Source organism: Anabas testudineus, chromosome 6, assembly GCF_900324465.2.
Source record: "Anabas testudineus chromosome 6, fAnaTes1.2, whole genome shotgun sequence".
NCBI lineage: Eukaryota > Metazoa > Chordata > Actinopteri > Anabantiformes > Anabantidae > Anabas > Anabas testudineus.
The window spans coordinates 24,349,336-24,362,767 of NC_046615.1; the positions used below are offsets into that span (position 1 = coordinate 24,349,336).

Below are 13,432 nucleotides of genomic sequence, written 5' to 3' on the forward strand. Positions count from 1 at the left end.
AATTCTCTAATATAATCTACTTTAGATACAACTACTTAATTACTTGATTGTCATGGACGTTCATGTTGATGATGTTGATGATTAATATTTATACTTTAATGTAACAAACAATAATTAACTAAATTAAAACATAAAATAAGTAACTTAGTACAGTATTACTGAAGTAATAGTTACTTTACTTTTTGGTATTTATTTAAAGATTTATAGTTACACATTACATTGAAAACATTAACTACGGATAACAACATACTTCAAGCAGGTTTATAGTAGTACTTTTTACAGTCAATGTACTGTGACATGATACTAAATGAAGTTCTGGTATTATTAAAGAATGGAGCTGTTTTATTGCACTGAACCAGGTTTCAGGACTCACCACCTGGCTGTGGGACCGGACTCCACCCCTCTGCGCTGCCCTGTAGCACATAACAAACACACAGTTTATAATACTATTACAGTATTACATTATAGTATAGTATAGCAGTACTGCATATAGAGCTGCTGCAACACTCTTATACTATATTACATGTTGTGTAGTGTGGATGGAACATCTGAAGAATTATAGATGCAGTTATACTGTGTACAGCTTACTGTAGAATTTATAATGATACTATACTTGTATATGCTGTTGTACTTTTTGTATATTTCATTATAGTATATTAGAGGTCTGAGATATGACCGTAAATATTACAAAAACACACCGATACGTAGAATATTATCAACATGTAGATTTCAAAGCATGAACAACAGGAATCTTGGTGATGCGGAAGAAGATGTGGTACATAAAAGAACATAAATAGTTTTTTTTAATAACTTAAAGCAGTACAAGTACTAGCATGTTACCTAGTACTTAGTAACTGTACTGTAGTTTCTCCTCTACATTAATTATTTAAATCTTTGAAAAAACACAGTACTAATTAGTCTAGTTGGGGGTCACTTGTCATGTTTCACTGTACTTCAGTACAGTACTTAGGTAAATGTACTTTCCACCAGTGTTTTTTGTTGGTTGATGCATTTGTTTATTTACCGCTGGTGAATAAAAAACCTTGAACTTCTACTTACTTACATTATTCTGTTGACTTATTCATTTATAAAGTACTACAAGTGCATAAAGTCACAGAGTCACTCTAGAAGAAGCAGTACTACGTTTACCTCTGAAATGTAGGGAAGTGGAAGTAACTAAATTCACATCCAGTCGTACTGGACTACAACTTAAAACTGTTAAACTACTGCATAAGACGGATCTCGTGGACATAACTATTCACACACACACACACACAGAGAAAGTGAAACCAGTTACAACTGAATTCCAGTACACACAAATCCAGCCAGGGTATATCAGGAGTCTCTAATCTCTGAATAAATGTGCTCTTTAAAACCAGTCTGACTCAAGAAGTACAAAGTAGTACTTTACTGAAGTAGAAGTACCAGTATAAGTAAGTTCATGTCCTGCACCTAAATACTAAACACAGAGGTACTTCACATGTTTGTTTCTCTGCTCGTTTCACTTCCACCAAACTCCTCGAAACGTCTCAAGTCATCGTTTCAGTGACAAACGATTCAGTTGAACATGAAACTTGAGAAAATAAACTGCAAACTGAGTAGTTTCCCCCCACAGTGCTGCACTATACTGCTGTAGAGTATGTGAGTACAGCTTTAATGTACTTGCACTTTATATTCAATTTCTAATACTTATTTACTCTGCTACATTTCAGAAGGAGATGTAGTACTTTTTACCTGACTACATTTATTTGGCAGGTGTACTAATATGTTATAGTTATACCTGTAGTTCTGCTGCTCTATTAAAAGTAGGAGCATTACTTAGTTTATTATACAATAACTGGTACTTTTATCTGTATACTGGTGTAGAAAGTACAAAATTCAAAGTGTAGCACATAAGGTTTTAGAAAATGAAAAAACTGTAGTAAAACATAAATACAAGTACTTAGTTACCAGCAGTATGTTAAGGTTGATGGTTGCTTGAAGTTATGGGAAGTTGTCTGAAAACACTTTCATCAGGTTTACATACTTCCTCTACCACTGAGTAACTCAAAAGTGTACAACTGTACAACTACTTTTGACTAATGTAAGTATAAACTGCTGTAAAGTAACTAGTAACTATCATTTTAGTAGATAGTGAGAGAAAATGTACATTTCCTGCTGGAAGTATAGAGCAGCAGAAGATGGAAGTATTCCTTTTCAATTCAGTAGACGATACTTAAGTACAGCACTTTTGTATAAGTATGGAGAAGAAGTACTTTCTTTTGTTTACTTACTTTCCTTAAAGTAAACAACTTTAGTATTACTAAAAAGTACCCACACACTGATCTGAATCTCCATTACAAGTACAAAGCGGCATACGATAACTGTACTACATGTGAGCATACTTTTTACTCCACTACATTTATGGGACAGCTGTAGTTACTAATTACCTTATCGTACTTCAATAAGGTAATTATCCCTACTGTATACAGTATGTTTTACTCTACTGCATTTGTCTGACAGCCAGTTCACAGCTTAAGCTGTACTTCTGTGCCATTACTGTAAGTACAGTACTTAAATTACTACAAATTAACTGAAATATACCTTGAATGAGGTACAAATAAGAGTGAAAAAATGAGTAATACTGCTGCAAAAAACAGTAGCAGAGTAAAAGTAGCAGTATGTAAACACTGCTTCCTAAATGAAGTAGTTGGAACCTGAAGTTGTCCGAAAACACTTTCATGAGCTCAGAATACTTCTTCTACCACTGAGTACATCGCAAATGTACTAATTTAGTACTACCACTTCAAGTAAAATAAAGATGACATTACTGTAGAGTAACTCGTACCACCAGCTGTTAGGTAAATAAAGAAGATTTAAACATTTAAAAATTCCCTTTGAAATATAGTGAAGTAATGGTATAAAGTTTTTAATAACACAATGTTACTTATAATGTAGTATTTTCACATTTAATGTACTGGTACTTTTACTAAAACAAAAGACCAGAGTACTTATTCACCCTGTTATGTACATTTATTCAAGTATTACACTTATGACATACCAATTTGAGGTACCTGTATTTTACTGGTCACATTTTATTTTTCTTGAAGTAAAAGTACTCATTGTGTAGATAATTACCAGCAATATACATATATAGTAGAGTATAAAGAGCAATATTCTTTGGGATTATATATGAGTAGAAATATGAAGTAGCAGAAACTGAAAACACTTCCATGAAGTACAAGTAGAAGTACTTCGTCCCAGCAGTATTCCCAGGCTGCTGGTTCAATGAGGGGACATGAAGTAGTCTGGATAAACTTTCACCACATCCGAGTACCTTATATTGTACTACTACTACCCTAATGTACTAGAACTACTACTAGTAACTAGTAGTAAGTAACCAGTAACCCCCAGCTGGCAGAGAAAGTACAAATATTTCCCGGTGACCTACAGGGACTGTGAGTTTGCAGTAGGACAGAATGGAAGTACTGTAGTACTGTAGTACCGTACGAGTGCAGTCCTTGATTGGAGTACTGCACAGTACTGCAGTACTGCGCAGTACTACTGTGCAGGCTGCCGGTTAATTGCAGTAATTGCTCCCCGGGTGGGACGTGAACTTGTCCGGATAAACTTCCATCAGCATCGTTCGGGGCCCGACTCGGGAGCAAATCAAGCTAAGATGGAGGTTTTCAAGATGAAAGCCGCGGATGTTCGAGCCGCGGGACCGAAACCCGGGAAGTGTCGGTGTGTTCGGCGGCGACATCAATGTTTTATAACCGTCTTATTAAAGCCCCATGGCCGTCTGGACGGGGACCGCTCCGCCGCACCCCCACTCGAGTGTCGGCTGTCGGGGCATCGGTCGGGGTCCTGGGTGGTGTTCGGTGCGGCTAAACCCGCCCGGAGAGACCCCCACACCTCCGCCGTTGCTCCGTGTGAGGCTGTGAGATGTTGCCGAGAACAAGTGGATAACGTTAGCTGTAGCCGCTAATGCTAACCATCCTGTTAGCTGCTCCGGCTAACGCTGCGAGCACGCTGATAATAACTTACAGCGAAGAGCAACACGGACGACGTGGATTGAGAAAAGAGCGAGAAAAGCAAGAAAGCAGCACGGAGCGGTCCCAGAAGACGCCATCTTTCACGGATTGTGACAGCGAGCAGCCGTCGGTGGCTCTAAGTTCTGTCGGCCCCTTGTCCTCCACAACATCAACTCCTAGAATAAGAAACACGGCAGCTAAAGGCTCCGAAACACACGGGAAACAGCGCTGGATGCACAATAACTGCGTGAGCAGCTCCCACAGCGGCTCACGAACAGCCAGACAAACACAGGGCTGCGGCCAGAGACACGCAGACAGACAAAGTTGGACAGAGAGAAAATTAAAGTTATGAAATTAAAAAAGCCCCAATGTGCACTTACTCAGCAGCAGTCCTCCTCTAGATTAATTAAATATATATGTACAAGAAGCCGATCCACGATGGAATAACAGCATAGAAACAGCCCTGCTCACTCGTTCCCGCACAGGTTTGTTGAGTTGCGGTATTTTATACAGAGTTTTAGTAGAAATTGTGTAAAAACAGAGAAACTGAAGCTACAAAACAAGAAGAACTCTTCTTCAATCTCATTCAGCTCAGCCTCAGCACAGCACAGATCCCTGCGCCTCGGAGCTGGAGGAAGGGGGACAAAAACTACTTAGTCGTCCAGCTAATGCTCGTTTATTGGCGACAAACCGTTCGATATTCGCGTTTGTTGCTGTTAAAGTTGGTTAAATCGAGTCGATCAGCGACGCGACGTGACGGGAAAATGTGTTCGAAAAGAGGACTAGTTTTTGTGTCGGTGCGGCGAATTTATTTCACTTTGCCTAAGGAACGGCGGTGCTGCGACTCCCATTGCCTAGGGAAAAAACCCGGATGTAAACTCAGTGAAACTCTATGGAGAGAAAGTCAGCACACGCACACACACGCACGTACGCGCACACGTTATGCACGCAACTCAGCAGAGCAGCGGAGTAGTTAGTACTGTTGTTTTGTCGTGTTTTTAGCAGCCCGGGCCGTCGCCGCTCTGTCTGCCGCCTTTCAGGCCCCGTGTTCGGCTCCTGGCTGCTGCTGGAGCGGCAGGTATAGGGGACAGATGGGGCCCTTTCTCCTGTTCCACAGTTTCTACTACACTTACAGTCTGCAAGTATTTCCATTTCACTTCTACACCAAAGGACAGTTACATTAGCTCAGAAACATTGCCAGGTACTGAGCTATTTCCATTTTCTGCAATATCAGATACACATGAATAAAGATCAGCAAAAAAGAAAACACATAACGATACAGGTTCTTTTCTACTGCAGTATTTCTAGTTTTTTCACCTTTTATTCCAGTGAGTTTCCAAATCATCATTTCATACAAATACATAAATAACCAAGGGACTGAATGTAACTGTAACTGTAGTAGAAGTCAGAGTTCCTGTTTTATCATTATTGTCATATTCAAGAAAAAAACAATGAAGCGCATCCATGTATCTCAAAACTAGTGCAAAGGAATCTGACTTTGGTTTCCAGCAGCTCTCACAGTACAAACACCTGCAGCAGTGAAGGAGGAGCAAATAGTTTGTAACAAGTTGGTGATATAACGGTAAGTGACTGACGTAGTAAATATCTTTATCAACATACAGTAAGTGGTTATGTACAGCGTGTACATGTACAGTATCAGCGTTACTGCTTGAATCTATGTGACGACTGTACAGAAAGGAGTAGACATTGAAAGTTTCTGATGTCATGTCATGTGATTAACTCTTGTTGTGTCTGATGTTTGTGTCTAAAATGTTCTGTCATCCACGGAGGAGCAGCAGGAACAGGTGGGGGGTCTGCACTTGGCTGCTTCCTGACTCTGGACATGTACAAGTCCTGGATGGTGATGGTATCACACGTCAACATGCCACATATGTTACAGGCAGTACCAAAGTACTGTACTTCAGTTCTACCGTATTTCTACTTGAAGTATTTCCATTTTCTGCTACATTCTGCAACAATTCAGAGGCAAATATCAAACTTTAATTTCTTTACATTTATACTGATTAATAACAACAAAATACTACATATAGTTACATCAGAAAGTGTATAAGGAGTTCAAATCAACACAAAAGTACTCTTTCTTCATCCCTTCAAGTATTTTAAATTCTTTGTACTTTTACTTCACTAACATTTTGAAATCAGGACTTTTACATCTAACAGTATTTTAACACAGTAGTATTACTACATTGACAATGGATCTGAGAAATAATCAAAGCAGAATTCTTTACATTTGAAGTACTACCTAAGTAAAAGTATTAAAATACAAATACAGTATTCTTTAGAATCTTCCATCTCTGTAATCTGTAGTATCCTGAGTATGAGGCTTCACTCTGAAAATGTAAAAGTGGGAGACGACCATATTTTAGTGCAGCTGTAGCCTCGGTGGTAAGAAACCGTCTTTTTCTGCACTGTGTGTTTCAAGTTTCAAGACTGAGCGCGACCTTTACAGCAGCTTCTTGTACACAGTAGTAGTAATCGTAGTACAGGTACCTGAGTCCTGCTGGTGTCTCAGTGTTTAATTTATCACTGATCTAACTGATAACTAATTCTGAGATCAGGAGCACCACATTCCTGCAGTAAATCTGTCTCAGTTTCTGTTGATGTGATCTGATTTTTAATTTTTATTTGTACACTAACAAACAGTTTCATAGGCTGATGAGATGAAAGCCAGCCAACGCAATGGAAAGTGTGGAGGAGGAAGAGGTCTGCTCATGATCCAAACTATACAAGTTAATCTTTGCAGCATGGTGGAGTCAGGGACACGGCTTCTTCTGGAACAGACTCACAGATCTTTACTGTCACGATGACGGCAGCAGGATGAATTCAGAGGTGGACTCAAACATTCCATCTGATTATTCACAGGAAATACATCGAAACTAGCAAAACAGAGGAAGGTTTTATGCTGGACGCGGATGTGAGCAGAGTTGAACTCAACTGAACATGGATCTAATGTGCTGAAGAGGAAAATAAAGGCAGAAACCACCCGAGACAAACAACAACTGAAGGAGAAACCATCCGCTTGGTGTCAGTGAGTCACTGGTTTGATGCAGTTAATACAGAGAGGGGATTTGAATTGACTTCTGCTGACCTAACGTTTGGGTCGTCTCTTACTAAACTTCTGTCTTCTGTGTTGTTTAACACGGCATGAGCTTCGGTTTCCCTCCAGACCAGTGGAGACGCTGCTGCATTCACCTTCATCTCTGTATCTGTCTGTGCTTTAACCATCTGACTGCAGACAACACGGACTCGACATGTGAAACAGTTTGAGCTGTGTAAAGTTTGTGAGTTTGTTGTTTTTTTGGTCATTTTAACAAAACTTTTGATTACATTTCTGATTCTTTTATTCGTTTTATGAATTTCCTTTTGTCTCATTCGTACTAGCAGTCCCACTGCTGTGGTCCCGTTGTCTTGTCTTCTCTGTCCCACCTGCTGGTTCCACATCCAGCCACCAGATGGACTCGTTCCCTTTCCTCCATCCACCTGCGAATCAACGTTTCATCAACTCTGGTTCCGATAAAAAGGACCCATCGCCATCTTTCACTACAGTAAATAATACTCTCTGTTTAAAATGTGTGTCTTTATATCAGCTAAACACAAATAATAATGAATACAATGAAGTTCATGTGTTGCAGCTTTTTATTGAAGTGGGTCACAAATCAGAAAAGGAAAAAACATTTAAACTGTGAAATACAAAAAAACATGAAAACACTGTTCATATTAATCATATTATATCAGATAAACACCTGTAATTCAGATTTTAAATGTCAGCTCTTTGTTGTGAAACATTTTTCTGCTTGTCGAATACATATTTATAGTTGAATTAATATTGTGTGTTTTTATTCCCATTATTAGTATTTTCATTACATTCTAACGTACTTACTTAATATTGAATGAAGTCGTGTCTCTGCTGTTTATTCTGCTGTGGCTGCAGACACAGTGACTGACGGGAACCTCTAGAGGGAGACGTCCATCAGAGTAACACACAGTTACTTTGCCGCTTGTTCCTGTTCAAGTCAAAATACTCAGATACTTTTATTTTATAGCAGCTTCACAGTTTCTTTCTTAATTGACTCCCTGCTATCAATCCTCCAGAGGAGGCAAGTACCTGAGTACTTTTACCTAAGTACTGTTTTAGAGTCATTCTGAAGTACCTTAACAGAGTTAACATAGTATTTTTATTCTGTGTTACTTTGAGTATGTGGCAGTTTCACTCTGCAGATGCATAATAATAATAATAATAATAATAATAATAATAATAATAATAATAATAATAATAAATGATAATGACGCAGCTGCCAGGACATGAAGTGGTTTAGATTTTATCTACATATTATTTACTTCAATTTTAAAAATTTCATTATCTTAAATCAGGGGTAGAATGTAACTAAGTAGGTTTACTCAAGTTTAATTTTGAGTTACTTCACTTTATATTTTGAATACATGGAAGAGGAAAATTTTTATATTATTTGTATATAATGAATCATTTCACTCAGTTTAAGTACATTTAATACTTAACTGATGCTCATGGGGAAAGTGTTATTGAACAGCTGCAGGCATACAACATACAACACAGAGGCTGTATACAGGAAGGGACAGAGTAGACTCTCTGAGGAAGCTCAGGTCCTTTAATGTGTGCAACAAGATTCTGCAGATCTTTTACCAGTCTGTTGTAGCCAGTGCAATATTCTTTGCTGTCGTCTGCTGGGGCAGCAGCATCAGAGCCAGCGACACTAAGAAACTGAATAAGCTGATCAGGAAAGCTGGCTCTGTGCTGGGGGCTTCTCTGGAACCTTTAGAGCAGGTGGTGGAGAGGAGGATGCTGCACAAACTGCTGAGCATCATGGAGAACAGCTCACATCCTCTCCACAGCCTGCTTATCAAACAGCGGAGCAGTTTTAGCCAGAGACTTCTCCAGCTTCGCTGTGACAAGGAACGGTTCAGGAAGTCATTTGTGCCAACAGCCATCAGCCTGTACAATGACTCCCTGACAGAGAGTCAGTGTCCACGCTGATGTGTAACTTAGTCACTTTACATTCAAGTCCTACTGTGTGTTTTGTTGGTATTACTGTCTATTCTGTGTGTTATTCTTGTACTGTGTCTCGTGTATTGTTGTGTAGATTATGTTACTCAATGTTCAAATGTTTTTGTGTGTAATGGCTGCTGCAACACCAAAATTTCCCCTTGGGGATCAATAAAGTATCTATCTATCTATCTATCTATACAGTGGTACTGCAGGTATACAGTGGTACTGCAGGTATACAGTGGTACTACAGGTATACAGTGGTACTGCAGATATACAGTGGTACTGCAGGTATACAGTGGTACTACAGGTATACAGTGGTACTGCAGGTATACAGTCGTACTGCAGGTATACAGTGGTACTCCAGGTATACAGTCGTACTGCAGGTATACAGTCATACTGTAGGTATACAGTGGTACTCCAGGTATACAGTCGTACTCCAGGTATACAGTCGTACTGCAGGTATACTGTGGTACGTTGAGTCGAGACCTCCAAGAAACAGCTTCCGACGTCCGCCGAGGCCAGGACCGACATCATAGTAGCTTGTGACCAATCCAGTCTCCAAACGCATCCCAAGGGCAAAAGGTAGATCCAGGCGACGAGATCTCCAGCCAGAAGTTGGGCATCAGGACGAGTCAGACAGGTCCAGAGGGCAAAGGGTGGGATGACGTGTAGCTCGACAGAGAGACAGGAAGAGGGAAAGAGAGAGAGGGAGAGGGAAAGAGAGGGAAGAGGAGAGATTGCAGTTATTTGTATTCACAGTCAGATAAAGTTTGAGGTGAATGTATATTTAGTATAGTGCAGCAGGGACTCCGGCAGGACTGATGAGGTGATGAAAGCATGGACTAATTTTTCTGCATCATTTAGTGACTAAATATTCCTTATCTTGGCAATATTTCTGAGGTGAAAGAAAGCTGTCCTGGTGATATTATCTACATGAGCTTCAAATGAAAGACTGGAATCTAGAATCACACCAAGGTCTTTTACTGTTGCACTAGATGTAACAGAAAGGCCATCTAGAGTTACGGTGTGATCTAACATCTTGCTTCTGGCTGCAGATGATCCTATAACTAGAAACTTTAATGTTTTTCTTTTTTTATATCGCTTAGAATGAAGCACACTATAAATCTTTCTACTTCAAAGCTAAAAAAAACCTTTAGATAGAATCCATTTGTAAATTGACATGAGTTAAGTCATTTTCACGACACACTGTCTTGTAGTCGGGAATAACTGGGAGTCAAACCACTGACTCTGTGGTTCATGGTTAATGTATAGTTGCCAATATTTTGCTTTAAGTTTCCAATGCAAGACTTGTACTCGGTGGTTGTAATACTTTTACTTAAGTACTTCTACCCTACAGCTCAGTAGTGGCAGAAACCCAGAAAGTCCGGTTCTGGATTTGCTTTTAAATCTTTGTATCTGAGGCCAAAAGGTGAAACTGTGCACAGACAAAACCCAACGCCGCTCATGTCTTGTTTGCTCCGTATCTGGTCAGTTCGTGTGTTTGTTTGTCCGTCAGGAACCTCTGTTTTTGGTTTGTACGTTTGTATTGTTTTGTCTGCATTTAAGGACCTTTTTGAGTTGATACTTTGTTCTGTTAGCCTTGTATGTTTGTTCCCGTGTGCCTGCCTTCCGCAGTGATTTTGGTTTGTCACTTTGAACTTTTAGTTTGTCTGTTAGTTTCATGTCCGCCTTAGTGCGTGGTTTTTTGTTGGTACTTTGTATATTGTCGCTGGAGTTTTAGTTTGAGTTTTTGCCTGTGTTACCACAGTGTTTTATGTTGATACTTGGTTCATGTTTGTTAGTTCCCTGTGTCCCCTGACCCTTTTTTGTTAATAAATATACTTTTGTTGGTACTCGTTGGTCCCGTTAGTCCGTTCGTAACACAATACAAATGTAGAAGTACTTCACAATGTATTTTGAACACAGCTGAACTTGATACTGTTGATAACATGTATGTACAAAGTAAATATAAAGTATAAGTACCTCAGAACTGTACTTCACAGTAAGATGTATGTACAGTATAAAAAACTCCTCCAGGTAGACCTGTGAGTCTGGACCAATCAGCTCTCTCCGTCCTGTGACTGACAGGTGTGCATGGTGAGTGGTGCGAACCTCTAACCTGATCAGAGACCAGTAATCCATCAGCTGCTGGATAATAACTTCCTGGCCTCATTAGAAGCTGCTAACCACATTAACGTCCTCGCTCTGCTCGAGCTGCTGCGTCTGCTTGTCTTTGAACAGCAGCTGTGGCTGTTTCATCTTCTTCTTCTTCTTCTTCTTCTTCTTCTCAGATGTAGGATCACATCTGAATTTGAGAACATTACACCAATCAGGAGGCTTTCATGCTGCTTGGAGCCGAGCGTCTGGCCATCAGCTGAGGGGAAACCAGAGCAAAGCTTCAAAGTCAAATGAGACGAAATCTGGTTAAAATCCACACATGAAGCTCAGCTCAGCTCAGCTCAGCTCAGCTCAGCTCAGCTCAGCTCAGCGTACGTTAAAACCTGCTGGTCCACTCTGAAACATCGCCACGATACGAAAGCTGATCGACTGTGATGAACTGTCATGTTCTCATCACTCTAATGGTCCAGGTCCTTTGTGATGGACGGAGAGAATCCTGTGACGTCCTTATGCGTTTGTGTTGGATAAAAGTTGATGAGCAGGATGAAAGGTGCATTGTTGATGATTCATGTATTAATCCACTGATCTATTAGACGTTTTTTATATTAATCACCGTGTCTGATTCACACTTCAGATTATTGACTTCCATACCTAATCATATATTAATAGAAGCTCTGTTCTTGTCTATAAACAGCTTCTTCCACATTTTGTGTTTTCAGGTCACCTGATATCCTCAGAATTAAAATCTCAGCATGAAAACATAAAAATAAAATAAAATGTTCCTTTAAAGTGGAAAGTGGAAAGCAAAGTGACTCTGAAGTGTACTAGACATCAGCCCACAGTACTCTTGAATACTCGTACTACTGCATTACTACAACATGTGAAATTAAGTCCATGCAGTACAGTCTTGCCCCCGATGACATAATCGCAGCTCCTCTGTTACTTTTTCCAGCCTTGGTGGAAGTGACTCATGACCGGGCTCGTATGAATCGAAGCAGATTGTTGACTGTGTTTCATAACGCTTTTTATGTAAGGGAGGGCAGCCCAGGTTTGGAGGTGGAAGTGAAGCCTCTGTACCGGCCCACTCCACTCTACTGCTGCAAACTGAGAGCCACAGCGCTTGTCATCCAGGTTTAGATGAATCCGTGATGCCCGATACATTACTGTGAGTCCAAATGACTTAAGGGTCAGGACGCCTCATTGGATTCATTATTCACCTGCAAAATGTCGCTGAGACACAAAAGATGACAGAGATTAAACGCGGTCCAATATCAGGAGACCGGCAGAAGGGGCAACGTAAAACCAAAACTTCGGGAAATAGCCAGTGGTCTGACCAAAGATTTCCCCTCTACTTGTCTCTTACATGGTACCAAACCAGCACCTGTAGAAATGAGCCCGTTAGCCTGTTAGCTTGGTTAGGGTTAGGATGCAAAGCTTTTAATGTCTGTTAATGTTGGTAATTGTTCAGCTTTTTAATTCAAACTTCATATGTTAATCTGCTACTGTCAATATGCAGCCGGTGGTACTGGAAACCTGGAAAAACTGGACGTCCAGCGATTGGTCGACTGAGAGGAGGTTTAAACTCTAACCTGTATTTTATCTGCGTGGTGAACAGACGCTGTTGTTTCCAGGACAAGGACAGTGAACCAAGAAAAAAGACTTTTAATCAGTCGATGTCGACGTTGTTTTTCATTCAAAGCTTCATTAAATTATTGGTATTTTCTGACTGTAAGTTCTCAGCAGATCACGACCTGTAATTTACTTACTGAACCTCGGAGAGAAATGCATTATGCTCCTGTGATACTGGAAAAGTAATGAGATTAGAGTAACCTGCAGATGTGTCTGCGTGCTGAGAGAGTTGCTTCAGGCCAATTATTACAACCACTCAGAACCAGCAGCAGGCCAAGCAGAGAGGCCATCAGCCCAAAAACAGGCCGGCTGATGTGATTATGTAGAACGAGGCTGTGACTCAGAGGACGTGTTTTCTGTCATATCCATCAGCTTCTGGCTTTCAACTCACAGACTAAAGAAGACACCGACAGTCACCAGTCTGTCCACGATACACCCACACCCAGCAACAAACTCACACCCGACAACACAGACGAGTAACTTGGTTTGACCGGTGAAGAATGAATGTTTCTGAGACCTGAACGACAGGTTTTAATTTTATTTTATTTCCCTTTAACTCAACCAGTCCAGCTCAGTGACAGAAACCTGATCCACCTGGTGCTGACTCAGGAAAGGTTTTAAATAATGG

At 40.2% G+C, this 13,432-nt stretch overlaps 1 protein-coding gene across 6 annotated transcripts in view; it reads right to left on the bottom strand.

Annotated features, from left to right (window-relative positions):
* Positions 1 to 4,618, bottom strand: part of phf21ab (PHD finger protein 21Ab) — a 25,905-nt gene extending 21,287 nt beyond the window's left edge. For 2 of the 6 annotated variants that reach the window (XM_026366490.1, XM_026366489.1), the window contains exons 1-2: positions 4,394 to 4,618; positions 374 to 413 (exon numbers count right to left, since the gene is read on the bottom strand). The gene's annotated coding sequence lies outside the window, so the exon portion shown is untranslated. The remainder of the gene's footprint in view (positions 1 to 373; positions 414 to 4,393) is intronic. The other 4 variants (XM_026366488.1, XM_026366487.1, XM_026366492.1 and 1 more) reach the window with 2 other exon arrangements.
* Between the last annotated feature and the right edge of the window lie 8,814 nt (positions 4,619 to 13,432).